Source organism: Chelonia mydas, chromosome 2, assembly GCF_015237465.2.
Source record: "Chelonia mydas isolate rCheMyd1 chromosome 2, rCheMyd1.pri.v2, whole genome shotgun sequence".
NCBI lineage: Eukaryota > Metazoa > Chordata > Testudines > Cheloniidae > Chelonia > Chelonia mydas.
In genome coordinates this window covers 6,937,626-6,963,451 of record NC_057850.1, presented here as the reverse complement: position 1 = coordinate 6,963,451, position 25,826 = coordinate 6,937,626, and the positions used below count along the sequence as shown (strand labels likewise).

General features: G+C 47.0%; 1 protein-coding gene across 11 annotated transcripts in view; it reads left to right on the top strand.

Moving 5' to 3' along the window:
* ADGRB1 (adhesion G protein-coupled receptor B1) overlaps positions 1–25,826 on the top strand; it is a 366,154-nt gene that overhangs the window by 17,259 nt on the left and 323,069 nt on the right. The gene's annotated exons all lie outside the window — the stretch shown is intronic.

Below are 25,826 nucleotides of genomic sequence, written 5' to 3'. Positions count from 1 at the left end.
TTAAAAAAAAAAGCTTTGGACCTTGCTGCTTCTGGTTCTGTGCAGAGTGCAGCTCAGCTGGATTGGAGGATCCTAGCCCAAAGTATTATAAATAATAATACCTGGTTCTTATATAGGACTTGAAATCTACTGATGACAAGGGGCTTTACAAAGGAGCTCAGTATCATTATTCCCATTTTACAGATGGGGAAACTGAGGCAGAGAGAAGCAGTGACTTGCCAAAGGTCACTCAGCAGGCCAGTGGCAGAGCGGGAAATGGAACCCAAGTCTCCTGAGTGTAAATCCAGTGCACTACCCATAAGGTCACACTACCTAGAATAGTAAATTAATATTGGTGATGATCTTTGAAGGTCATTGGGAAGGAAAACATCCCATCTCATTGTAAAAATTGGGAAGGAAAACATCCCATCTCATTGTAAAAACGTGCTACAATTAATGTTTTAGGGGTCAGCGTGCTGGGGTCGTCTGACCCATACTGCCTACTGGTCAGTCCTCCCCATCACATGACATGGCCTTTAAGAGTTTTGAGAGATCCGAAAACAGGGCCTGAGGAGATATGGGGAGAGAGAAAAAGGGTCCTAGGAAGAAATAGCAGTTAAAAGGAATCCTGTTACTGTAACTTTAAGGGCGTGGAGCCTTGCAAAGCGTGGAGCAGGGCTCCCCTCTCTCCCAGCCAATAAGGAAAGAGCTGGGAGAAGGGGCCAGCATAAATGCTTTCTCGTCCTGCCTAGTGGGGCACATGCCTATAGATGCTGCAGGGAGGAAGCTGGTTCCTAAGGGCCTTGCTTTGACAGGGAGCAGACAGCAGCAGGGGAAGTTCTGCCTGCTGGACCCTCCCAGCCTGAGGGTAGGAGGACAGCTGGAGAAGAAGCTGGCTAAAGCCCTGAAGCTGTCCTGAACCACAGCCCAGCTCCACGGAGAACTGTCGGAAACTCCTGCCTTAAGGAGGGACAATTGGAAGATAGCCCTGTACGTGCCAGAGAAAGTGAGGGGGAGGCTTGTTTGTGTGACATTCAGCCTTTGGGGTTGAATAAACTAGATCCTTGAAAGGGCTGCTGTTCAATATCCAAGCCTCACTGGACTTATTAAAACCCACACTCAGGGAAACTGAGGCAGAGATGCACTGCTGGTGCTGTACCAGGCTGCCAGGGTGTGCTCTAGAGAGGAGGGCCCCACACTACAACAAGTCAGAATCTTTATGCTCCCCTTGAAAAATTGAGGGCATGGAGTTAATTGTAAAGGAAGCACCGGTGCGTGGCCTGGGCTGTGATCTAGTTTCATGGAGATACTTATCCGGGGGTTGTCTTTGCTCTAAAACATGGAACTGTAACAATCAGCCACTTTTATGGCACCATTGATCACAAGATGAAAAACACATTTAATTCCACAGTAAGGTCACTTTTTAGTTAAAAGGGACGGAATGGACTTAATTTATAAGCCTCTCTAACTTTATAGTCTACATTTAGAGTTCTGCCTAGTATTTAGTGCCCAAAACATGTTGTAAAGATTTTTTTTCAGATTTGTTGCATCATGAGGATTCTTATTTTTTCTCTCTCCCCGCCCTCCTCCTCCCCGCCCCCCAGCCAAACAGTGCATAGGTAGAGTTGAGGTGTTTTTAAATGCCAGGGAGGACATGACTGGCTGTTTGGGTTACATCTATGCTGGTGGAATGATGATGCACTTGATCCTGGATGGTTAGAGATGGAATGATACCTCCTAATATGCCTAGTCAGAGGGCAGGAGGAAAGAATTGGGGTTAGAAGCGGAAACGTGAGGCTGTGTAGTTTTATTTGCTGTAGTATTTTTCGTGTGGCCTTTATCTTTGTAACAGAAGGGATTGTACTTTTCTTAAAAAACAGGCAAAGTGGGTTCTCGTTTCAGTGGTGCAGAGAGATGCCTCTAGGTGCCTGGGGCGGCTGCCCTTGAAACACTGCTTCCTGGTTGGTTTCAGTCCTAGGCGCCAGGAAACTAATAATCTGGTTTGAATGTGGGGTGTAATGCAGTTTGCCTTGGATAGCAGTGAATGAAGATGCACTGCATGCCCTCTATTTTAACCTACATGGTTATGTAGGATTTCTAAGGCCACATGTTCACAAAGACAGGCCCCCCAAATATCTCAGCATTATTAAAAAACAACAACAACAACAACTTTGTGTTCTTTTTATTTGCATTCTGCTGTTAGAGCCTTTAGGTTACACTTGGACATTTTCAGGCTTTCCCCACAGCCATGAAGCCCCAAAATGTTTCTTGTTTTTTTTAAATGAAAGCTGAGATTCTTACATAATCACATGACTCCAGAAGCTGGGGCATTAAAAAAACACACCAGATATTGCAAGACTTAAAATTGTGAGAGTTGGTGATGCCACTTACTCTAGGAAAGGCAGAACCAAATGAAGTTAGGCCACCAGCATTACACTCCCATACACAAAATGATCAAGAAAACAAGAGGAGGCCACAATAAAATTCCCATGGGAGAGCAGAATGTATTTGTACATCTCTCCTCTATAACAATCTCCATGGAACTCTGCCTCTTCTAATGACTGCTGACTGCAGGCTCCTAAAAATGTAAAGGGTCAATTCATAGAAAAGAAAAACCTTCACGATATTGTAACTACATATATACATGTCTTAGCTGGAAGGGCACTTCATCCCCATCAGTAAGAACGGTGAGTGCTCCCACTTACGAAGATCAGTCTTTCTAGGTGTCTAAATGTGGATTTAGGTGTCTAAGTTTAGCAAGTTAGAAAAGGTGGGTGTAGGTTTTTAATGTGAGATTTAAATATGGGGAAGTGGCTACAAAGAATTCCACCTGGATGGGGGAAGTGCAAGGGATAAACTGACAGGCCCTGCCTCCACCTGCAAATGCTGGGAAAATATAAAGCCCCAGGAGAGACCATTATTTAGGGTAGTACAAGAGGGTATGACGGGGAGTCGTGGGATGAAATTAGGACAAGGGAATACTGAGGATGACTATTCCTTTAGAGTCAGAGCTGCTCAGGTGTGGAAGACCCGATAATGAGCAAAGCACCGGAAAACATGCTGAAAGGGGAAGCCTGCAGTGTCAAGGAGGGAGGGAAAGGTAGTTTAACACCTGCTCTGATAGCTCCAATTCCATTGATCAAACACTGAGAGGAGGGTAATGTTGGAATAGTGGGGTGACTGGAGACGGGGGAGTTGGTGAATAGAAGAGGAGCGTCGGCTCCTTGATATTGTGGTGCTGAATGCTATGTCCAACCCTCAGAGGTTCACCGGAGATCTGCGGACAGAGAGGTGGAGCTGCCATCAGAGAGGGACTGACTTGAAAGAGTGAGTAGAGGTGTGACAGCAAGTGGGGAAACTGAAGGAGCGGCATGTATGGAGGAGGTAGTGTAGGTGGGTATGAGATCAGAGAGCGAACACAAGGACGCAGGTATTGTGATGAGACCAGAGATTTGTCACAGGCTGGCTGGCCCTTTAAGAGGAGTTGGGCCCTGTTTCACTTGTGACTGACAAAACACCTTCCAGCTGAGACTGGACAAGTTGTTATAAAAATCAGCAAGTGGCTCAGTTGAGGGGAGGCTGGCTCCGGTGGCAGGACCTGGAGTGCTGGAGAGAGACGCAAGGGGAAAGACCCCTGGGTCCCTGCAGCCAGCTTTGGTCAGTGGAATAGCTTTCTTTGTTCTACGGTTGCTGTAATTTTGTTGGTCCCAGGATATGAAAGAGACAAGCTCCTTCTAGGGGAAGCAATGAAAGTTGGACCAATCAAAGATGTCACCTCACCTAGCTTGGTTTATGTTACTTTGTGTGTCTTCTGTTTGAAGGATAAAACTGTGCCCTGACGGAAGGGCCTGAACATACAGGAAGATTTGGATGACCTTGTAAACTGGAGTAATAGTAATAGGATGAAATTTAATAATGAGAAGTGTAAGGTCATGCATTTAGGGATTAATAACAAGAATTTTAGTTATAAGCTGGGGACGCATCAATTAGAAGTAACGGAGGAGGAGAAGGACCTTGGAGTATTGGTTGATCATAGGATGACTATGAGCCGCCAATGTGATATGGCCGTGAAAAAAGGTAATGCGGTCTTGGGATGCATCAGGCGAGGTATTTCCAGTAGAGATAAGGAGGTGTAAGTACCATTATACAAGGCACTGGTGAGACCTCACCTGGAATACTGGGTGCAGTTCTGGTCTCCCATGTTTAAGAAGGATGAATTCAAACTGGAACAGGTACAGAGAAGGGCTACTAGGATGATCCGAGGAATGGAAAACCTGTCTTATGAAAGGAGACTCAAGGAGCTTGGCTTGTTTAGCCTAACTAAAAGAAGGTTGAGGGGAGATATGATTGCTCTCTATAAATATATCAGAGGGATAATTACTGGCGAGAGAGAGGAATTATTTAAGCTCAGTACCAATGTGGACACAAGAACAAATGGATATAAACTGGTCATTAGACTTGAAATTAGACGAAGGTTTCTAACCATCAGAGGAGTGAAGTTTTGGAATAGCCTTCCAAGGGAAGCCATGGGGGCAAAAGACCTATCTGGCTTTAAGATTAAACTCGATAAATGTATGGAGGAGATGGTATGATGGGATAACATGATTTTGGTAATTAATTGTTCTTTAAATATTCATGGTAAATAGGCCCAATGGCCTGTGATGGGATGTTAGATGGGGTGGGATCTAAGTTACTACAGAGAATTCTTTCCTGGGTATCTGGCTGGTGAATCAGGGTTTAGCTGATTGCCATATTTGGGATCGGGAAGGAATTTTCCTCCAGGGCAGATTGGAAGAGGCCCTGGAGGTTTTTCACCTTCCTCTGTAGCATGGGGCACGGGTCACTTGCTGAAGGATTCTCTGCTCCTTGAAGTCTTTAAACCACGATTTGAGGACTTCAATAGCTCAGACATAGGTGAGAGGTTTATCGCAGGAGTGGGTGGGTGAGATTCTGTGGCCTGCGTTGTGCAGGAGGTCAGACTAGATGATCATAATGGCCCCTTCTGACATGAGTATCTATGAATCTTGCATTAGTCCTTCCTGGCCTGGGGAGACAGGCCAGCAGCCTACAGGGTCCATCTAGTCTAGTACTCTGTCTCTGACAGTGGGCAGCACCAGAAGCCTCAGAGGAAGGTGCAAGAACGCTGCAGGTGGGTAGTTAACCTGCCCTCCAGACAAAGTTTCTTCCTGGCCTCCAGGAGTTAGTTTGGCTTGTGTCCTGAAGCATGAGGGTTTATATTTTTGAAGAAAGTTCATTCTGTCATTTGTTCTTTTAATTCTTACTACTATAACTCTGGTATTCTTGTTAGGATCCTACTAATCTCTGGGCCTTCATGTCATCTTGTGGCAGTGAGTTCCATGGGTCAATTGTGTGCTGGATACAGAACTATTTCCTTTGGTTGGTTTTAAATTTGTGGCCTTTCAATTTCAGTGAATGTCCCATGGTCCTGGTGTTATGAGACAGGGTGAAAAGAAATTCCCCAGATTGTATGTCTTTGTCATGCCTCTTTTTATCCATCTCTAAGGCAAACAGATCTGATCTTTTCAATAACCAGCTACGGGGAATAGATGGACATGAGTCAGAGAGGTCAGGGCAGTGAGCCCAGGAGGAGTTCTGAGGCAGAAGCATGGTTAACTCACAAGCCTGAGAACACTTGAGTTACATTCCTGGGTCTGATACCAAGGCTAATGCATACCTGCCTAAGAGGGCTGTTGTGCAGTTTAAATAGTTGATGTTTGAAAGAGCTATTTAAGTATCATTAGTAGTTCTGGAAACCAGGAGGGTGATCTTATACAAAGTGCAGCCCTTTTTGAGCCAGAGAACCATTAGACATACGATTCCCTCAAGGCGGGGGCTCACGGTCGCTGGGATTGTTGCTTGCACAGTGCAACAATTTGAGCCTGTTGTCTTGATTCCATGTCCCTGGACTTCCACTTAGCATTCACTCTCAAGTGGCTTCTGGAGCTGGAGCCTGGCTTCTGTCATTCCAGCCCCGCTGCTACCCTTTCACCTCTTGCCCCAATTAGATTTCAGTGACAGCTCTGCCGCATTTCACTCGAGTTGTGTGGAAGAGCGAGAAGTGCCGCAGAAAGGGGTGGCAGCAAGGTTGCCGGCTGGGGAGAAGCAGGCTGCTGGGTCTTTCAGCAGAAGTTGATGCATCACGGAGCCTTCTGTTGTGTGTGTGTGTGTGTGTGTCTCTCTCTCTCTCTCTGATGTGACGCATCTAGATGGTAAAATACTCGTCTCCTTGCCAACAGACCCTCTATTCTTGAAGCAATATGCAACTATCTTCATCTGAGGATGGAACCTGCTGGTTCTTATAACTCCTTAGACAAACTGAAGGGGGAAGGGGCCACAGTAGAGCTAACGAGCGAGTGTTGGGCCCGGGCACCTTGCAAACAATGTACCAGTTCCTAAGAGCTGTACTCATCTGTCATATAAAACCAGTGGCGGCAGGGAAGCTTTGCCTGAGTAAGAACCTCAGGATTTTGGCAATCGAAGGAGGAAATACTTGGATGCTGTGCTACTCAATCAAACAGCTAATTTTGTGTCACTTTGCTGTGGTGCCCGCGAGAGCACTCCAACATTACAACTCTCTGGAGCATCTTTTATAACGTTCTGCCCGTTCTTACCCCCAGGCCTCACTCTCTGGAGTTCTGCCCCTTAGGGCACAACCATGTTCCAATGATTTCCGCGCCCCCCCCCACTTCAGTTGCACTTTGCTGTCATGAAGTAATGGAGCCTCCTGTGTCTTGGTGGTTATCCTTATTGGAGAGATGGGGAAACTGAGGCACGGGAGTTAAGTGACTCGCCTGAGGTGATAAGTCAGTGTTAAAGCTGGGATTCAAACTCAGACGTGCCAGGCTGCCAATGTGGAGTTCTGATAAACCCCATCCCCAAAGCTCTGTCCCCTACCTCCTTTATCTTTGGCTGGGCAGAACTCAATTTTTTTTATCTTTATAATGTTGATGGATAATATCAATGTTTACTTTTAAGCATTTTTTTTCTATTTTTATCCATTTAAATGTTCAGAGGTGGGGAAAATCGGGGGTATTTGTGTCAGAGAAGAGTGGAGTTCAGAAATAATTATTTAATGCCAAAAAATGTTAAGATTCAAAAAGCTAAAGCTTTGTAACTTAAAACAAAGATGGTCAATGTCACATACAAAATATACAAAGGAAATACCCTGAAATCAAAAGCTTTCAGTTCTCAAGCAGCACTGGTCTTTCTTGGCCTAGCTGTACATTTCAATTGGTATCAACAGAAATATTTTTCCCATAGGTTTGTGTGTGTACGGTGAAATGGATGTTTTTCTGGCAAAAATCAATACTTCCAAGCCTATCATACTGTAAACACCTTGTGCTGCAAATCCTGGTACAGTAATTTGTGCCCCATATTGCACTGGCTGAATACAGATATAACATGGGGGATGAAGCATTTGGGCACTGGTCACAGTTTGGGATGGGATACTGCACTATATGGACCGTTCATGTGTCTCTGTGTAGCACTTCTTGCACCCTACCCAATGGCCTCTGACTCCTCATATCCCTAGCTCGTAAGCTTCCACTCCTGCCCCTCTGAGTAAGTAACAGGTATTTGGAGTCAGGGCAGAGAACGGTGATCGGCTTCCACCTTAGAAGGGAGGCAGCCTGGCAGATTCTGAGCAGAGGTCTCCTAGCAAAGAGATGGAGATGGCCTACAGTACCAGGCCATGTTGTGCCTTCCTGGTAGCCAGGGCAGGGCTGCCTTCTGCAGTGCATTTCCTAGTGCTTTATCCAGTCTAGATTTAAACATCTAGACTGACAGGGCTCCCACGCCTTGTCCGCTATCTGGCAGGCGTAATTGCGAGGAGACTGGTATTTTTCTTGCTAGCCAGCCTATATTTCTCCCCCCACCCCCCAGCTTTTGCTGGGCCAGGGATGAATGGGAAGAGAAGGGCTGTGAGTGGACTCTGTCTTCCAGCACCAGTCGCTGCTGAATTTCAAATAACTCCCAAACAAAATACGAACAAGCAGGCCCTTGTGTCCCTCGGCCTCCTCTCTCTTTGGCCTCAGTCACCGTGGTTGGCAGCACTGCTGCTCCTCTGTGGTTTGTCACACACCAGCCGGAGAGTAGGGGCTCTTCGTAATCAGTGTTGTCTTCAGTGGTCTCTGCCCTCAAGGTCTGAAACAACAGGGCCTTTTGCCTTGTTTGCGTTAGGGGGTAGGTGTGGAAGACAATTGTCCTGACCTGCTTTTCTGTCAGAGAAAACCCATAGCTTAGTGTGAACGTGATGGGCAATGGGAATACTTGGGTATCTTCAGCAGCAGTCCTCTGTCCTGGCTGCCACCGTCACTCCTGATTTCCCCCTCCCTGCACTTCCTCAGTGCTCCTCTCCTACAGCCGAAGGAGGTGGCTAGCTGCATTTATCCAGGGGGCAGGAGAGAAAGGTGCCACTTGATTCCTGTGGACTGGCAGCTCCCTCACATGCCAGAGGGGGATTTGATTGGCTGGGGTGGCACCAGCTAACTCTGGCTGCACAATAGAAAGAATCTAATTGGCGTGGCCTTTGTCCAAAGCACAACTGGTGTGTCACTGCCGTGAAAGGGGCAAGTAGTGACAAATCCAGTCGGGAAATGCAGGCTGGCTGGATCTCTTGTCTGAGGCCTCAAGGCTGGCATTGGTTTCCTGACACTGGGGAGGGGAAGCAGGCCAGATGGGACTCCACAGCGAGTCCGAGAGGACAGGACAGGAGAGAACAATGGGAGACCACACAGCTCTGCCAATGCACCTTAATCCTCTGCTCTAAAACTTCCTGACTCAGCACTCCAAGTCCTGAACCTCTCTAGGCTAGAGAGTGCCAGTCATGTGGAATTGTCCCAGGCTACTCCGCATGCATGCGGTGGTGGATTAACTCACAGGGGCCCTGGGCGGAGGGCTGGGGAATCTGAGAGCAGCCCCCAGTCCGTGTCCCCGCCCCTTGGGGTGCACCGCCCAGGGGAGGTGGAGGGAGGGTCCAGGACTCCCCACAGTGGCTTCCTGGGCAGCTCTTACCATGGTCTGGCTCCAGCTTCTGGCCTGGCCAGGGGGTGGGGCCTTAACAGGAAGAAGAGGAGCAAGGGACAGAGCCCCATGGCAAGGGGAGTGGTGGGGGGCCCAAATGTTGTTTGTGTCCAGAGTCCCAATAAATCTTAATCCGCCTCCGTGTGTATGTGAGCAGGACAGATGTCAGCTAGGGACTGCATTGAAACTTCCCAAACTCATTCTAATTGTGGCCCAAGTCAGGATTCAATCTCAAAACTGCTGCAGGGAAAGAAGCACTAGCCCTAAAGGAAAGCCGAGCTGGCGTGAACTGGTGCAGCTGGCTACAGCCTGCTGATTTGAGGCAGCCACAGCATACCAAGTCTATTTAGCCTGGCGACAGTGCCATCTATTACCCATCTAGAATGACCATGATTTATCTAACTGGAGTCCTGTATTGGAAAATCTCACCATGTGGCATTGTCTCTAATTAGTGTCAAAATGAAACCCACACAAGACACAACGTGAATATTTTCCCGTATGTTTTCTCAGTGTCATGGTTTTTTGTGGACTCCCTTGTACTCAGACTGCTGCTTTGCTTGACAACCTAGGACAAAATTCAGCCTTGACTTATGTGTATGGGAACAGCCTGCTTATTCTAGGGTGAATTTGGCTCATATAGATCTGAATGGTAGGACTTATCTTCTGTTTGACAGTTATTAATCTCTGATCTAAAACAGGCCATAAGTTACCAGAAGTTTATGAAAATTCCTGTTCCCAGCTGAGCCCGTTGAGGTGCTGCTCATCATCCAGTTACAGCTGGAACTAGTTTCTAACGCCCTTCTTCCTGGTCTCAGCAGAGAGGCCAAGTGATCATGGGTCACTACAGATGTGGAAACAGGGAGATGAAAAGCGGGGATAACAGAACTTTCACAACGTGTTGGGCTTGATGCAGAAATCATTGGTGAGATTCTGTGGCTTGTGCTGTGCAGGAGGTGAGACTAGGTAGGGATGCCTAACAAAGAATGACTTAGTTTTGCTTAGTACCATGCTGGTGGCCTGCTGCCTAGAGCTGAAGAAGTCAGCCTGAAAACCTCCTTCAGAACTGTACTTTGCCTTTTGTTGATTTACGCATCAGTTACTTGACACTCAACATTGTTTTATTGGGCCTGACTGATGCGTCTGATTGTTTAATGGGCTCTGCCACTTTTAAAAAGGATCAGATGTCTGCTATTGTAAAAAATATTCTGATATTGGTGGGGCACTTGCATGAGATTGGAGCAGTGTGAAACCCTTCACACTTCTGTCAAACCCTGCCTGGCAGCAGGACTGGCTGACTCAGGGGACAGGGAGTGGCTGGAGCAACCTTTTACTTCTAGGTAACTGGTTTAAAGCCAGGAAAGCAAATTGTTACCATCTTATGACTGTTCTTCTGGCCTCGGAGCTGTTCCTGCTGGAGTGTGGAGAGAAAAGCAACTTTTAAAAACTGTTCCATGTTGTGAGTTTTCACACAAAATTTAGAGTCTGTGCCATGCGTGTCTTATAAATTGATTAGATAACATATATTTGAGCAGCTGGAATTATGTATTGTAAAACAATATGCAATATGCATTACCCACCTTTCCCCCTCTGTTTGCAAATCACTTGTGAACTGACCCTGAATTTCTGTGAACTCATTTGATTGTTCATAAGTATTCCTTTGAGAGTCCAGATTAACAGTTCTCAGCCTATATGGGTTGTTGCCAGACTCTCCTTTTTGACTATTACGATCTATTGGTTATCTAAATCCTGTCATATATTGCTTCTACTCCCTGATTGGGCAACTGAAACTTTTCAGACTGGAGGATAATAAATGATTAATAGTGAATATTGAATAGAAAGCTTTCCTGTATGTCATAGTAACAGTGTCCTTAGAGAGGCTGACTTTGGATCTGAACCTGTGACCACTGGATCTAAAATCATGACCCTCTATTGTCTGAACGGAAAAGTTTGGTCTATTAGCAAAGGGGCAGTAGCAGACTCATAAACCTCTATACATGGTCTAGTCACTAGAGGGGGACAAATACCCACCTTGTTTGCCTAGGTTACATAATCTTTTGTGCTAAACTTTGTGGAATGTTTGGGATGGAACTGAAAATGTTCCCATGAATATTCCAAGGGTCAGCTGAATATTCATGAGCAATGAATAATATAATCCACCAATAGCAGTGGAGGAAAGTAAGCTCACTATACCATCAATGTATCTGCAAATCTGTTTTTCCCACCATAATTCAATCACCTTTATGAAATATGGAGATTTTTCCACTGATGAAAATAATTTGCTTACAGAGAAACACCTTGCAATGGTCAAAGGCAAGCAACTAGGATGAAAAGGGTTTGGAGGGAATGCAGAACATGCAAATTAGTGATATGACTGAGTCAAAGGTCAAACCAGCTTCAGAAGGAAAGGGGGTTTAAAAATCACTGGGAATTTCCAAATCATGGCTTTACAAGCACGAGTTGGAGAGAATACAGAGGAATAATCGTGTTTGCCATGCCAAACTGATCCATAGTACCTCTAGTCTGGGATCCTAGTACTGACAAGTGGCTAATTCTGAATGCCTCAGTGTAAAATTCCTGTAATGCACCTACCACTGCAATGCTGGAACAAGGGAAGGAAATAATTCCTGATCTGTACAGTGATCATCTTATGCCTTAAACTATGAGATTTACAACCTAGCATCATTTTATCCTGGAGAGTGCAACTGCGGATGCTGTTCTTACACAGAGAAAAATGCTATATAAGCGCTAGGTATTTATTATTATTAATAATGACAAATCATTTTTGAGTCACATTCTGCCATTTGCCTTAGCAATATCCTGCAACAGCCAAATCCAATAGTTGGTTGTTCCTTCTACCATTCCTCAACACGTTGCCTTCTGATTTTATCGAGTAGCAGGTAAACTTTTTGAAGTTCAGTGGGTCCCTTCCCAGCTGTAATAACTGGGTGAGTCTAATGCATCAAATGGTCTGCCTGTGCTAGGTGAAGAAAAGCCAGAGGGATAGAATAAAAACCTGTTAGATTTGTGTCTGATGGCTTTGTTGGTAACCCATCCTTCCTTCTCATCCCTGAACTGATCATCTAGGATCGGACTGTCAAGAGCTGGCACAAACAAGTATCACATTGGCTACTTATAAGGAGCCTGAGGCCAGCAGTTAATTTAAATGGAGCAGATTACAGCCACCCTCATCTTTAATCGAATAATAACATTGTGCTTTTCATTGAAGGATCTCAAAGACGTTTTTAAAATGCTAATTAACCCAACATTTTGTACAGCGCTCTAGGTTACTAATTTCCATATCACATATTTGGCCAGGTGTGGAGCTGGGCATACAATCGAGGAGTCCAATTTTCGAGCTTTGATCACTAGATCCCATTCCCTGGCACATGGCCCAAGGTGGAGGACCTCATGCTGGGACCTGTTGTCTCCACAGGTGCTCTGCGAAGGCATCTCCAGGTGGCACTAGTGGTTGCTCTTGTTCTAAAACAATATTGGAAAGTGTTGATTTCTGATTAAGAGGCTGACAGGACTAGGCGAATGGGACATTTATAATAGCTTCTTATCCGTCACTCAGAAGGGTAGTTTCATACAGAGGGGGAGTGTAAATATGGATTGGCTCATATGCCAGGCTCTGCTTAAAGGCAGGCCATTGCGGAGTCGTTGAAAATCAAGTGTGAGGTGCATTTAAATTCTAACGTCATAGGAAGGACACAGGGGAATATTGGCTTGCAGGGAGAGAGCCCATTTACACAGTCCTTGGAGTTGCTGTTACACAGGATTATTCTTTCCCCACAGTTGACAGGGGCAGTTTTAGGCCCAGGCTAACGCCTGAGTGTTCCACACTGTCCAGTCATTTTGGGTGCCTCCAGTTTTGAGGGTCCAGCTGTGGCCATATACAGCCCAACTCTCGAACGTGCTGAGTGCCCACAGCTCCCATCGACTTCAAGTGGAGTCGCAGGTCCTCTGTTCCTCTGAGAAATCAGGCCCCAAGTTAGGCACCCAAAATTATGTGAATAATTTTTGAATATGTAGGCCTGAGTACACAGCTATCTATGCCTTTCCTGGAATACAGAGAGGTGAGAATGCTCCAGTAGGGTCACCCATCAATAGGCCAGTCCCAATCTGCTCCCCACTATCAGGGGATATTCTGATCACCCCATCCCCTCTCCAGAAGGGTGTCTGTCCCTTGTGTTCATGTGTAGCTAGCGTTTCTGCTTCTGAGTTCCAAATATCAGGACATCCGGGATGATCCTGAGCCCATAAAACTGGAAAAACTAGGTGGCTACCCTATGTCTGGCTAGGTCTCAGGCACATCCACAAATCCTGCTGCTTCAGCAGCAACACTGACAGACTGCTGCAAAGGATTCTGGGAAACCTTTGGGCTCTAAAGACAGTTGCCTCAAGCAGCAACCAAACCGAAGGAAGGAGTGGAGCGACGGCCCAGCCAGGGGCTAGAGTGAGATGCTGAGCTGCGTGGAGAGCAAGGGGCAATGAAGGGAAGAGGAGGGAGGCGTCCGATCCCCTCTAGGCCCAGAGTTCCATTGCTCCCCAAATTCCCCCCATGTAAATGCTGGACAGTGAACGCTATGCAGACCGATGTGACGTACTTGCAGTGGCAGCAGGGTTTTGGTCCCCGCCGTGTTGCCGGGAACGGACTCTCTTGAAGGTCGCTGGAACGCTGACACTTGATAAGCAGCGGTAATGGAAAATTACTGATCCCAACCTCCTCTGGCATAGCAGAGACTGTGCAGGCTGCGGGGGCTGAGAGGCAGGCACGTAGGGGACAGGTTCTGCTAATGCACCTGCCGCCAAAGGGCAGGGAGAGGATCCACACTGTTTAGGGGCAATGATCCTACTGATACTAGGCTAGGTCTGGCTGTATTTTTTGCGGGGTGGGGGGTGACCCTGCCGGCAATGGCAGGGCCTCTAGGACTGCAGCCTGAAATGAGAGCACCTTCACCCCCCCACTCCCTGCTTCAGGATAGGGGTTCTCCAAAGTCAATAAGACCCTTAGATACAGTTATACCCTATAATGGCTGTAACCTCCGGTGGAGCTTAGCCCCCCGTCCGCCACATATTAATCGCTGAACCCTCTTTATCTCCTTGCTGCTTTGTGTTCCACCACGGCTTGCCCACCCCAATCCTAAATCAGTGGAGACTACAGGAGCTGGCCTTGTGAGCCACTTGCCCCAGCCACTCATCGCTATTGTGGTTCATGGCACCTTAATGCTTGAGCTGAGCAGGGAAAAGGGGCATCCTTAGCGGATGGGGAGGGGGCAGATGCTGTGGTCTGTTCTCTGACAAGATGAGATAAGTCTACTTAACTCTCATCCGTGCTGACAGGTGTCACTGGCATAAATACCCTTCCTTCCCCACCACACCGGACTCCCTTAGGAAGGCCTGGCACTCTTCTCAGGATATGGTGGGACTTATTCACCCACCGTTTGTTATATAAAGTAGCCCAGACTCATGGTCATTATCTCAAAGGCCCTACTGGGTCTTCTAGCCCTTCAGGCAATGCAGGGTTCTTTTCCTAAATCATGCAAGTGCTAGGGAGTTTCAGCATCCGGGAGATTATCCCATTCCTGAACAGGTCTCAGCACTAGGAGACATCTCCTGCTACCCTCCACTTTCCCTGGCTCATTTTCCTTCCTGTAGGGTTAGCGCTAGCTCCTGGGACCCAAACCATACCTGCCCATTGGACCTTCTCTGGGGAATGGATTTTAGATCAATGACTTTGGTGTATGGCCCTCGGATAAAATGAACCTCTCTGGCCCTCTCACTGAAGACTCCATGGTCTTCTCCTCACTGGAGATTTGTCCTGATTACAGCCATCGGTGTCCAGTCACCAGTGTGGCTGCCGTGCAGACAAAAGGCCTGTGACCCTGGGTCTGACCAACAAGAGCAGCAAGAAGCATGCTGCCCTGTGCCTCCTGAACTGTGCCTTACCCATTGAGCAGCAGGTTGCCTTAAAACACAAAGTTGCTGAAGGAGAGCGTCAGGGGGATAATAGGGGTTTAAGGCTATTTGGATGATTAGTGGCGCTAATTTCCTTTATTGTATATTTATGGCTGAGCAAAGGCCATGAGAGATGTGGCTCGAGGCGGGGAGAGAGCGTCTCTTCAGGAGAAAGGGAGAGCCAACAGGCCAGTGGTCAGGAGGGATAAGGAGGCTGCGGGGAGAGTCCAGATGGATCCTACTATAGCAAGAGTTATAGCATCAGTTTCAACTGGGGAAAAGCCCATAATAGGGCCCAGATGCTGATCTCTAGCAAGCAGGGAGATAGGCACAAGGCAAGAGTGCCATGATGAGCAAGTCAGTGGAGTGATGACCCCATTGGGTCTGTGGTGGTGGTGGGGATATAGGAAATTCTAGGGAAGCAACTGGGTGGGAGTTAGGAGAAGCGGTGGCTTTGGGAATGGACAACTCCCCCTCCCCCACTTGTGGTCATAGGCTGGGCTAGTTTTTATTTTATGATGACGATGAAGAATGAAATAACCAGTGAGGAGAGTGTGTTGACTACACAACTCTTTTGATTGTTGCCGGGCAGCAGACTCGTGCCGCCAGCTCACAGGGTTGACCATGGGAAGGCAAGGTCCTGTCTGAGGAGAACTGGTGGGCAGCAACTCCCATCTGAGACCAGCTCAGCTCTGATGACTGAGCCAGATGTGGAGGATGCAACATGGTGAAGGACATGTGTTAGTGGTTTGTGGGCCTGTTTGCCTCTTGGTCACAATAGCATACGCAGGACCCTGAGCCAGGGAACTTGAGTAACCTGTTGCCTCCTGAGTGCTTTGCAGACCTAGCACCAGGCCAGTTGCACTGGGGAAGCAGGGATGGTAGCCTGTGGCTGAGAAGGGCACAAGGGGAAGGAGTGGTTAAAGGGGTGAGAATATCCTGTCCTAGAACTGAATGCAGTCATGAGCTACCCCAGCACAGGAGGACTAGAAGGAAGAAGCTAGATTCCTGATCTAGGGGATTGTTAAATAGTCTTCCAAGGGCATTCCCATCACCTGACTTCTTTAGGCAGGGCAAAGCTCAGACTGTAGGGAGTTATCCGGCTCTGGCCTGGGATAATGGACTAGATGGGACCTACCAGGCCTTTTCACCTCAGTATATCCCTGATTCTCTCCTGTTACCTTGCAGTACTTTGATCTGCTACTTTTTCCACCTAGGAACTCTTGGTCACTGACACTAATGCATCTCTGCAGGGAAAGGGAGGGACCTAGACAAATTCTCTGTCAATGATTTTCTCTGGACACACATCTCAGAGCATGGTGGGGGGATTTAGACATCCATATTCATTTTCACTGCTCAGGCTAAGATAAACATGGATGTATTGAATCCACACGCACATTTTAGCACAGCATGGGGAATTAGCATCCTTCCATCATGATGAAACACTGACTGGGCTGCTTTAGGAATGGAGCAGATGACGGTTCCTGCCCTGTCTATAGAGTCAGGGGTCTCTCTTCAAATCAAGGATGCTCCTTTTCTCTCCCAAAAGCCCCTAAGGTACCCTTGTTGAGACTGCTGATATCCCCTTAACAAGGTGACTATGTGCAGTTAAAATGGACCACAGAGATTATTAAGAGTCTCCAAGGAGCTAGATATTATTCCCTGGCTTTGTATCTTTAAGGATCTCTATGTATACCTCTCCCCCTGTACTAAACCTTCTTCTGTAGGTTGTCAACATCAGTTTGAATTTAGGCTGGGAGCGGAACATCTTGAGGGTCCTCCGCCATATTCTATCTCTTCACTGGCTGCCTCTGCAATGCTCCCTGCTGGCAAGAGAGCAAAGGGTCAATGTGGTTCCCAACATCAGAGCCCAATCCTGTTGAGCTGGCTAGTTGTTGAGCTCCCTGAATTCCTGTTGGAAGCTGAGGTCTCACCATTTCTCCCATGGCTTTCAGCATCTGCTAGGAGCTGGACAGATCCATCGCTGGGCAGCAGAACCTGCACCAACCCTGCAGGTCACTGAGTGGAAGGTTCTTTAGGAGTCTAGGTGATGCATGGTGGAAATGTGTTGGTGGTTGGAGGATTTTACACACACACATACACACCCTGATTTGTCCCACATCAGCCTTAGTTAAAGAGAAACTGTAACTATGGTTCAGCTTGTGAAAGTGGTCAGAGGAAGAACTGAGTGTTGCCCTGGCTCAACTGTGAAGTGGCTGTGAAACAAGTCTGTGGTCTGAACTGGCACTGTGCAGCCTGGTGAGGAGGTTGGCCAACTTGCTAGGAGGAGGCCTCCTTTATTTATGACACTTGGTTTGAACTGAGTTGCTTTGACTGCCAAACTGATGAATAGAATTAAAGATGGAATTGTACCACAGCCCTGGATCCACACGGCTTGTAGACAGAGAGGAGCCCACATCTGTGTCCAGACCCAAACTTCCCAACTCAGACCCAACTTCTTCAGATGGATCCAGCTGGGACACTGGCTCCAAACTTCCTTGACTTTTGGGTTTGTTTAGCTCCGTCTCTATTAAACTAATTGCCAACTGGTTGGCAGTCCTTTCCAGTGGGGCCCCATGCAGCCAACGTCAGAATAGAAATGATTTGTCAAGAGGGCTGCCTTTCTCACTAGACTCAGAAAACTCCATTGTGATTAAACGTGTGGTCTTTAAAGTGACAAATCCACGGCTCCTCAAGAACGCCGCAGTTGTTGCTATGCTGCAGGCCCCTGGGCCGGTTGGAATTTCACACCGGCAGTGAGGATAGAACTCATACCTCTTCTCCATAAGCATGGGCCCTGTTGCTTGAACGAATGGAGAACCTCCATTAGATGCTAGCAGGGTAAGGATCCATGCCACAGTTGTAGTGCTCATGCTCTGCAATAGAGGAGGCAGGTGCACGCACCAGCAAGCCAGCTGGTTAACCATGCTCTTCACAGTTTATTCACTGGTGACCGTGCTCCATTTGCTGTGAACTCTCATATGGTTGGACTGACAGAATGAGTGTGGTTTCCCGTTTAGTATTAAGGGGGATTTATTATCTTCCCTGGGAACGCCTGCCCATTACCGCTCCCTTGTCCTCACACCGAGGGGTGAATAGGTAGCTGGTTAAATCCTAGCCAAGGAAGGGGAGACGGCCTGTGTGAGTGAAGCTGTGAACTCCGAGCTGTAACTTGCAAGATGTTCGCCGTTCCAGCGTCAGAAGTGAGAAGTGACAGCATATGATTAACTTATGAGGTGCTCGCCGGGCCGGCATGCTTGGAGCGAACAGGCCCTTGTGCAAACGGGAGCTACTAGTGGATGAATTTTTGAAGTCCGGGCTGCATTCGAATCGTAGTGCACTGGAGATGGAAGTTACAGCCTGAACTCTCAGAGGTGTGCTACAGATGGTGGCAGATGCCAGTCATACTCCCTTCTCCTTGCTACCTCCACCCCCGCACCTATAATCCCGACAGCCTGTGCTCATTTACCACTACACATAGCTCTTCCCCGCCCCTCCATCTCCTCCTCACCCACCCTGGCATCCCCACCCCATGCTGCTTTCCCTCCCTCCCCTGCCCATCCCTCTCTGTATCCCACACTATTCACCCCAAGCCTCCCTTTGACACCCCATCTGCTTAGCCTCTTTCCCCTACATCCTCTGGCCCCTTCCACACATCCATTCCCTGCTACAATCTCCTTCCCCTGACCCTCTTTCTCACCACGACTGTCCCCCCCGCACTCTCATCCAGCCAATACCCCTTCCCTTGCATGCTCCATCCCTCCACGGGCACCTTTCCCTTCCCCTCACTCCTTTCCTCCCATTCACACGCATTCCCATCCCTCCACAGCCTGCTTTCATTCCCCTCCAAAGCCCTCTCCCGTAGCCTTGTGCTGACCCCCACTCCTCTGTCACCCCTGTACCCGCCCTCCCCACACTCCCCCCCGTGAAACCTGCTCTGCCGGTAAAGGCATGTGCTGGCAGTGCCTTTCGCAGGGAGGCAGCAAACTAACCAGAGTGAAGAGGTTGCCATGGCAACAGCTGGGTTTCCCCATGGAGAATGTACTGAGGACAAAGAGGGACTCCCCACTACCAGTCGTCTTCCCCACGCCTCCCCACCCCGCCCCCCCACCCCAGGCACTTTTATGCTGTTAGTGTCTTGTTGCTTTTACACGGTGATCAAGGAGGGTTTGTTTTGTTTTCCCTTGCGGGAGGGACAGGGGTTTTCTCTGAAACAAAGTGCACTCAAGGGCCCCCTACTCTCTACGCATTTTAAACCGAGTTGGAGGTTTTTTTTGCAGAATGCGTTTCTGACATGTTTTGGTGGGTCAATGCGGGTGGGGCCTGTTGGCCTTGTTCCCTATGAAAAGGGCTGGCTTTTGTTTTAGGGTAAGGGACAGTCCAAGAAAGACCAAAAGGGAAGTCTCCAGGAGAGAGCACAGTGTGTGTTTCTCCATGGAAGCAGACTGTAGCCAGGTCTGATTCTCCGTTGCCCTGCGCAGACCTTGTGTGGTCATTTACAGTCATGCAATGTGACAGCTACATCGGCAGGGGGATATTCTACACATGCTGTGTGCTGGTGTCAAACACAGAGTGTAGGGCAACAAGGGATCAGGCTCAGAATGTCTTCTGAGGTCTGCACACCGGCAATTCAATTAAAAATTGAAAGGTGCAATGTGTGGACAATTAAGGGTGTCGCAGTTACACAGCTCCATTCACCACAAGGTCAAGCCTTGTTAGAGACATGGATTAGTCTCGTTCCAAGGACATAATTTAAGTAAGGCTCTAACTCAAGATCAATCAAAACCTCGGAGCCAAATAATGTGGACTTTGGTGAAGTTTGGATTCAGATTTGAACTTTGTGGATGGCCCGTCCTTCTATTTATAATGAATGGGCTAGGGCAAAACCCACCACTCAGCATGTGGGAGACAGCTCTGATCCAGGCTGGGAATTGAAGTTTGCCTTTGATAGTTCTCACCCAGTTTGACCCTGTCTGGACTAAACAGCATAGCAAACTGATGCACCTGGAACAACCACTCCTTGGGTTTGAAACCCAATGTTGGACCTGAGAAGCAGAGTGACCAGAAACTAGGGGTGGGGGGAACCAGTTTGGGTAGCATGAAGAACAAAAATGAAAAAGGATAGGCTATAGCCAGAGGAAGGAAAGTCCTTCTGAATGAAACATAACGACTCCCCAGCTGAAATCTGTTTAAAAGAGAATGGTAGCCATGTGTTGTATCCAATTTCCATGTGTATGGCTCTTGTTCATAGCTCTAGGAGCTGGGCACAGTTCACCCTAACCCTAAGCAAAATCCAAACTCTAGTACAACAGAAATGACCTACTCACCCAGGACTGTACAACTTAGAACGATCGCCCCATTAATAACCGTGACCCCCGTCGGCCACCATTCACTCCCAGCCACCCCCTAATGAGCAGCCTGAGAGAAGTTGGGCTTTGCGGTGTGCTTGGGGGGATAACAGATCTGGGCTTGGCGAGATCCCCCTTGGCCAGGGACTGAAATCCAGAGTCTGAGACCCCTCTTGGAGAATACCCTGCCTCCTGCTCTCTCCTGACTAAACTGAGGGCATTGCCCGCTCAAAAGCTGCTGCTACTGGCAGTTATGCTAATGCTGTATTGCACGGAGAGAGAAGGGTGCCTCTTAGGTTGGTCTGTGGCTCAGTATGTCCCTTGCCTCTGTGATGGCCTCGAACACCTGAAACAGAGGAGGGAGCTGCACTCCTCACATTGGGCCTGATTCTGCTCTTCCTTACTCCTGTGCTAATCAGAAGAAACTCCACTGAAGTTAAAGGCGCTTCGCTGTCGTAAAACTGGTGTATGGCTCCGGACTGGCCAAGACCCATGGTTGTGCTTAACTAACTTAAAGCACATGAATAGTGCTGTTGAATGAATGGGTCTGCTCCCATGCTTAACATGGAGCCCATGCATGAGTCTGCAGGGCCAGAGACTGTGTGAGAGGAGAATCTGCCCCCTAAAGACCTACCCAGGTGTTTTGTCAATGATTTGGGATTGGAGAGCCTGCTCCCACTGAATTCAGTGACAAAGTTCATATAGACTTCCAGGGGAGCAGGGGCAGGCCCATCAATAGCTATGTAGCTTTCTGTATGAGGAGACCCCAAAGTTGCCTGGAACAGCCTATCAAGAAGAATCACCCCCAGTTAAACAGGAATTAGGTTCCTCTCACCTTGACAAGTGGAGTGTTATTTAATGTTGCAGAGAGAAAAAATGGTTGCCTGGGGATGTTTGTGTGCTCATGCAAAGGGCAATCCCCCTTGTGTGGCTTGATTCTTTCTGTTATATAGTTCTATTATGGACTGTTTGGGCTGATACCAAATATCATGAACCACAGATGGGAGGATCCTTGGAACTTTCCAGACCAGGAGCAGAAGCCATTTACAAAGAGGTAGGGATGGGAGAACCTGTCTAGGTATTGTACCAAATCTGCAGTCACCTAAGATTTTGCAGTTGTCACTGTGCTGCAAATCAGGGCCAGTCAGAGCTGCACGGTGACAGTGAGGAATAGTACTCAGATCCCCCGGCTCCCAAAACACAGGAATGTAAGACTCATAGTGATTACTCAAAGAGCTCAATCTAGTTAGTTTAACAAAGAGAAGGTTAAGGAGTGACTTGAGTACAGTCTATAAGTATATAGGGAATAAATATTTAATAATGGGCTCGTCAGTCCAGCAGAGAAAGGTATAACAAGATCCAATGGCTGGAAGTTGAATCTAGAAAAATTAAGCCTGGAAATAAGGTGTAAATTTTTAACAGTGAGAGTAATTGTTCCAATGGTTAATTTATCAAGGGTTGTGGTGGATCCTCATTACTGGCAATTTTTAAATCAAGATTGGATGTTTCTAAAAGATCAGCTCTAGGAATTATTTGTGGGTAGTTACACAGGAGGTCAAACTAGATGATCTCAATGGTCCCATGAATCCTGGCTGGAAGCAGAAGCCCTGAAATCTCATAGTGGAGCTGGTTCTCCTGAGATTTTCAGCCTAATCTCTGATCCAAATTGGTTCAGAGAAGCAGCTAAAGGGAGATCCTCAGCCGCTGTACAACAGCGTAGCTAAAACAAAGTCAGTGGAGCTATGCTCGAGGTAAACCAGCTGGAGAGCTGGTCCCTACACGATCAGAGGTTTCCCTGAATCAATAGTCTCTTTCTAGTACTGAGACATCCCTTCCCTCCTTGCCCCAGGTTGTCCAAATGTTCAGGTGAATGCTGTCAGCCTGGATAGATAACGTTTCCTTCCTGCTGTTCCTACTTCTGGCAGGGTTGTCCCCTCTCTCTGGGGTGGTTTGGCAGCTGGCATGAACATCGACAACCAAAGTGAAGAAAGATGACAACTAATGTATATACGGGTGCACAGAGAATGCAGCTAATATGAGGCAAAATGAATTCTTACTGTGTCTTTACAAGCGCAGCGTGTTCTTGACTCTGGTAGCCTTTCTTCATCTCCTGCTGTTTGTTTATCTTTCCCCCCATCCTCCTCTACAATTAACTTTGCAATTAGACTTAATTATATTCAGTAACAACTGAATGTGTCCTCTGCACTGATTGCTCATGTTGGAGATACACTGCAGTGTGGGTGAAGCGTGCACGGGCAGCTGAGCAGACAGTGCAGTTGTGATTCACAGCTCGCACGGAAGGTTAGTAGCTGGAGCTGTATGAAATATTTATTCTTGTGAATTGCCATTTGGCAGAAAATTTTGGAATTTCAACTTTTCGTCCTGTTTCGGGAGGAAAACAAATGTTGCCAAGGTCGGAATTTTCTGTGGGGACAAATTCTGAATTTTGCTCAGCTCTCGTGGTGCTCCTCCCTCAGCCAGTGTGGCAATCAACGCACAGTATCACATAGGGGGCACCATGCTGCTGAAGGGTCGAACGTTTAAGTGAGATATAAAAGCAAAGTTGTGAGTGTAACCCCTGCATTAGTATAATGTGGTGCCCTCTTTCCTTCTAGTGACTGGACTCTATAGAGGTTTGAGTTAGGAACAGCGTTTGACCTAGTGGAGCTGGGTCTTTTAGCTCAAGCGCTAGAAGTGCATGGCTTTAGATCCAGGGGTCTTGGGTTCTGTCCCCACTGATGACCCACCCATGGGCGCTGCATTACATGAGTATTTAGTGTCTGGTTATTAAATATCTCATGTCACTTTTTGCATGTGTCGAGGACTTAGCTTCAGGGGCCTCTCCATATCCTGGTTACAATGTTATTCACAAAAATAAGTGCATTTTCACACAGTCTATGAGTGAAGCTTTTTAAAGCCATTTGGATACAAGGTCATGCTCATAGACATGTCAGGTATAGTGTGTAGTTCCGCTTCCAGGAGGATGGGATGAGAAGTGAATTTCATACCTAGCACGCAAGCAGAGAATTGCTCATGGTCTTGGAAACAAAATGTTATGGCTTAGTACAGCCTCTGTGATTAATCCCCTGTTAAAAAAATGTGAGTTGTGTATAGTGGAATCTGTGTATAGAAAACCTCTGAAACCAAGTGTCTTTGCTGTAGGTTGGTGGTTTGAATCTAACTCTGGTCAATAGCGGAGGACAGCTTTTATCTCTGGATGGTTGGTCTTGGCCCCGACCCTGCAAACACTTGTGTACATGCTTTACTTCACTACTGCAACTAATTCTATTGATTTTTTTTCTTTTTAGTGGGACTATTCATGGTATCTTGTGTTTCCAGTTATGGGCCTAGTTCCTAGGGAACCCGCATCCATATCTCAAAGCCCACCTCCACACAGGCAGTAATTGGCGTCTTTTTTGGCAGCCCTTGCAGGAAGGCAGAGACTGAACCCTTCTCCATAGACATGATCTCCTCAGGACAGGGATTCAAGACATCTGTGGGAGGCAGGGTAGCGATGTGTAGAGGCAGCTGGCACTACCATTTTTTCTGTGAATAAACAGAGGACTTCATTTTCCAGGGCTGTCAATCCAGATTAATTTTTAATGCATAAAAAGTAAACTGTCTTTGCTAGATGGAGCTTAGCTAAACGATACACCGCTGTCTAGATAAACAGGCATAAATCCCAATGATTGGATGAATGTACAGAGAGCAGAGATAGCAGTAAGGCACAGAATCTTTCCCAGGTACTTCAGGGAAAGAGTGACGCCCTCCATCTCGATGATAAGAAAACATGTTTATAAGGCTGAGGACTCTGCATCTTGTCCTAGGAGAGATCGCTCCTCAGTCTTAATTAAGCTGTGTATGTACTGCCATCCGGTCAGTGGAACGCATGATTGATGGAGGATGTAGAAGGTTGTCCTTCCCATGAACCAGAAACTCAATGCTAGCTGAAATCTCCTGGCCTCAAGCTTGTTCGCTACTTTTGTATGTGTGTGTGCTCAGTAGTTAAAACAGTGTCTGGCCAAAAAACGTTATTGGGGGTGGGGGTGGGGGGGAGAAAGGGTAGAGGATGCCAGAAATAACACTGTCGCTCATGAATAATTCAACACATAATATACTTGTTATTGTAAGGACTTATCGATGCTAATTATAGTCTACTGCTATCATTCCTTCTGAAACGCTGGCATTGATCTCAACAGGACATGCCAAATGTCTCACTAAAACAAAATATTGCACTTGATTTTTTCCCTCTTGATATGCAGGTCTTTTCTCAGAGGGATACCTGTTGTTCCATGCCTTGGTGTTCCCTCTTTACCCTTTAGATGGTAGCTGATCAGAGATTAGATCATCCTACTCCTCCCCTCTGGCCAGATTGTGCCCTACAAAAAATTCTCCACTGCTTTGTTCTGCCTGGTTTTAAATGTCTTGGCACTGTGATTTATTGGGCCCTTGTTATGGATTAGAACCCAATAACTTGTAGAAGAATAGAATCCTAGAAATATAAGGCCAGAGTGGACATCAAGAGGTCATTTAATCCATCTCTTCTGTTCTGAGGCAGGATTAAGCATACTTAGAAAAATAGGAACTGGGGGGAAAAGTAAAAAACAAAGGTGCAGTAACAACGAGGAGTCCGGTAGCACCTTAAAGACGAACAGATTTATTTGGGCATAAGCTTTCGTGGGTAAAAAACCCACTTCTACAGATGCAGGTCCAGTACAGGCACAGTAGCTATTTCCTGTGTTGTTAGGAAGAGCTACTCAAGTTATATTGACCAAGAGGGTGGAATTTGTGACTTCGCAGATATTTTTGCTTTTAGAGCTCTCGGTGATATGGAGTCACATGAGAGATTACTGCGATGGTGCCCAGGAAGTTCACAAGACTTTATGAGGTATTATATTATAGATAAGGGGGAGAGGCAAAGAAATTAATGATCTGATCCAAAGCCCATTGGAGTCAGTGGAAAGACTCCCATTGACTTCAGAGTGTGTTGGATCAATTCCTAATTGCACTGCTAATGTGTGTTTCTTCTTTGTGATGGGGAGAGTGCAGGGAGAAGACACTTGATGGCTATTGACCCTCTCTTAATAGAGGTGTATGTGTGATAAATTCAATACACTAGGCTAAATTCCTCCCAGGTATAGCGCCAGGCACTTACAGCACAGCTGTATGTCCAGGTTTAAAGGCTGGTTTAGAGTCCAGTCTAAAAGCAGAGAATGGAAGAAAAAAAAGTATGCCCTCATACAGGAGTTGCATGCTCCCCTATAACAGAGGAGATGATTTAAGCTAGTCAGTAGCTTGTCAGATGGGTGGAAATCATTGTTTCCTAAGAAGAGGAAACACATCAAGAAAACTGTGAGTCCAATACATTATTTTGGTATAAAGAGAGGCAGGCTGTGAAGAGGTTGTTTGAGAATAAGGCAGATCTAGCCAGAAAATGATCATCTTGCTTGTGGCCGCACAGAGCAGGGATCTGAGAATCCTGAATTAGCAGAGCCATTG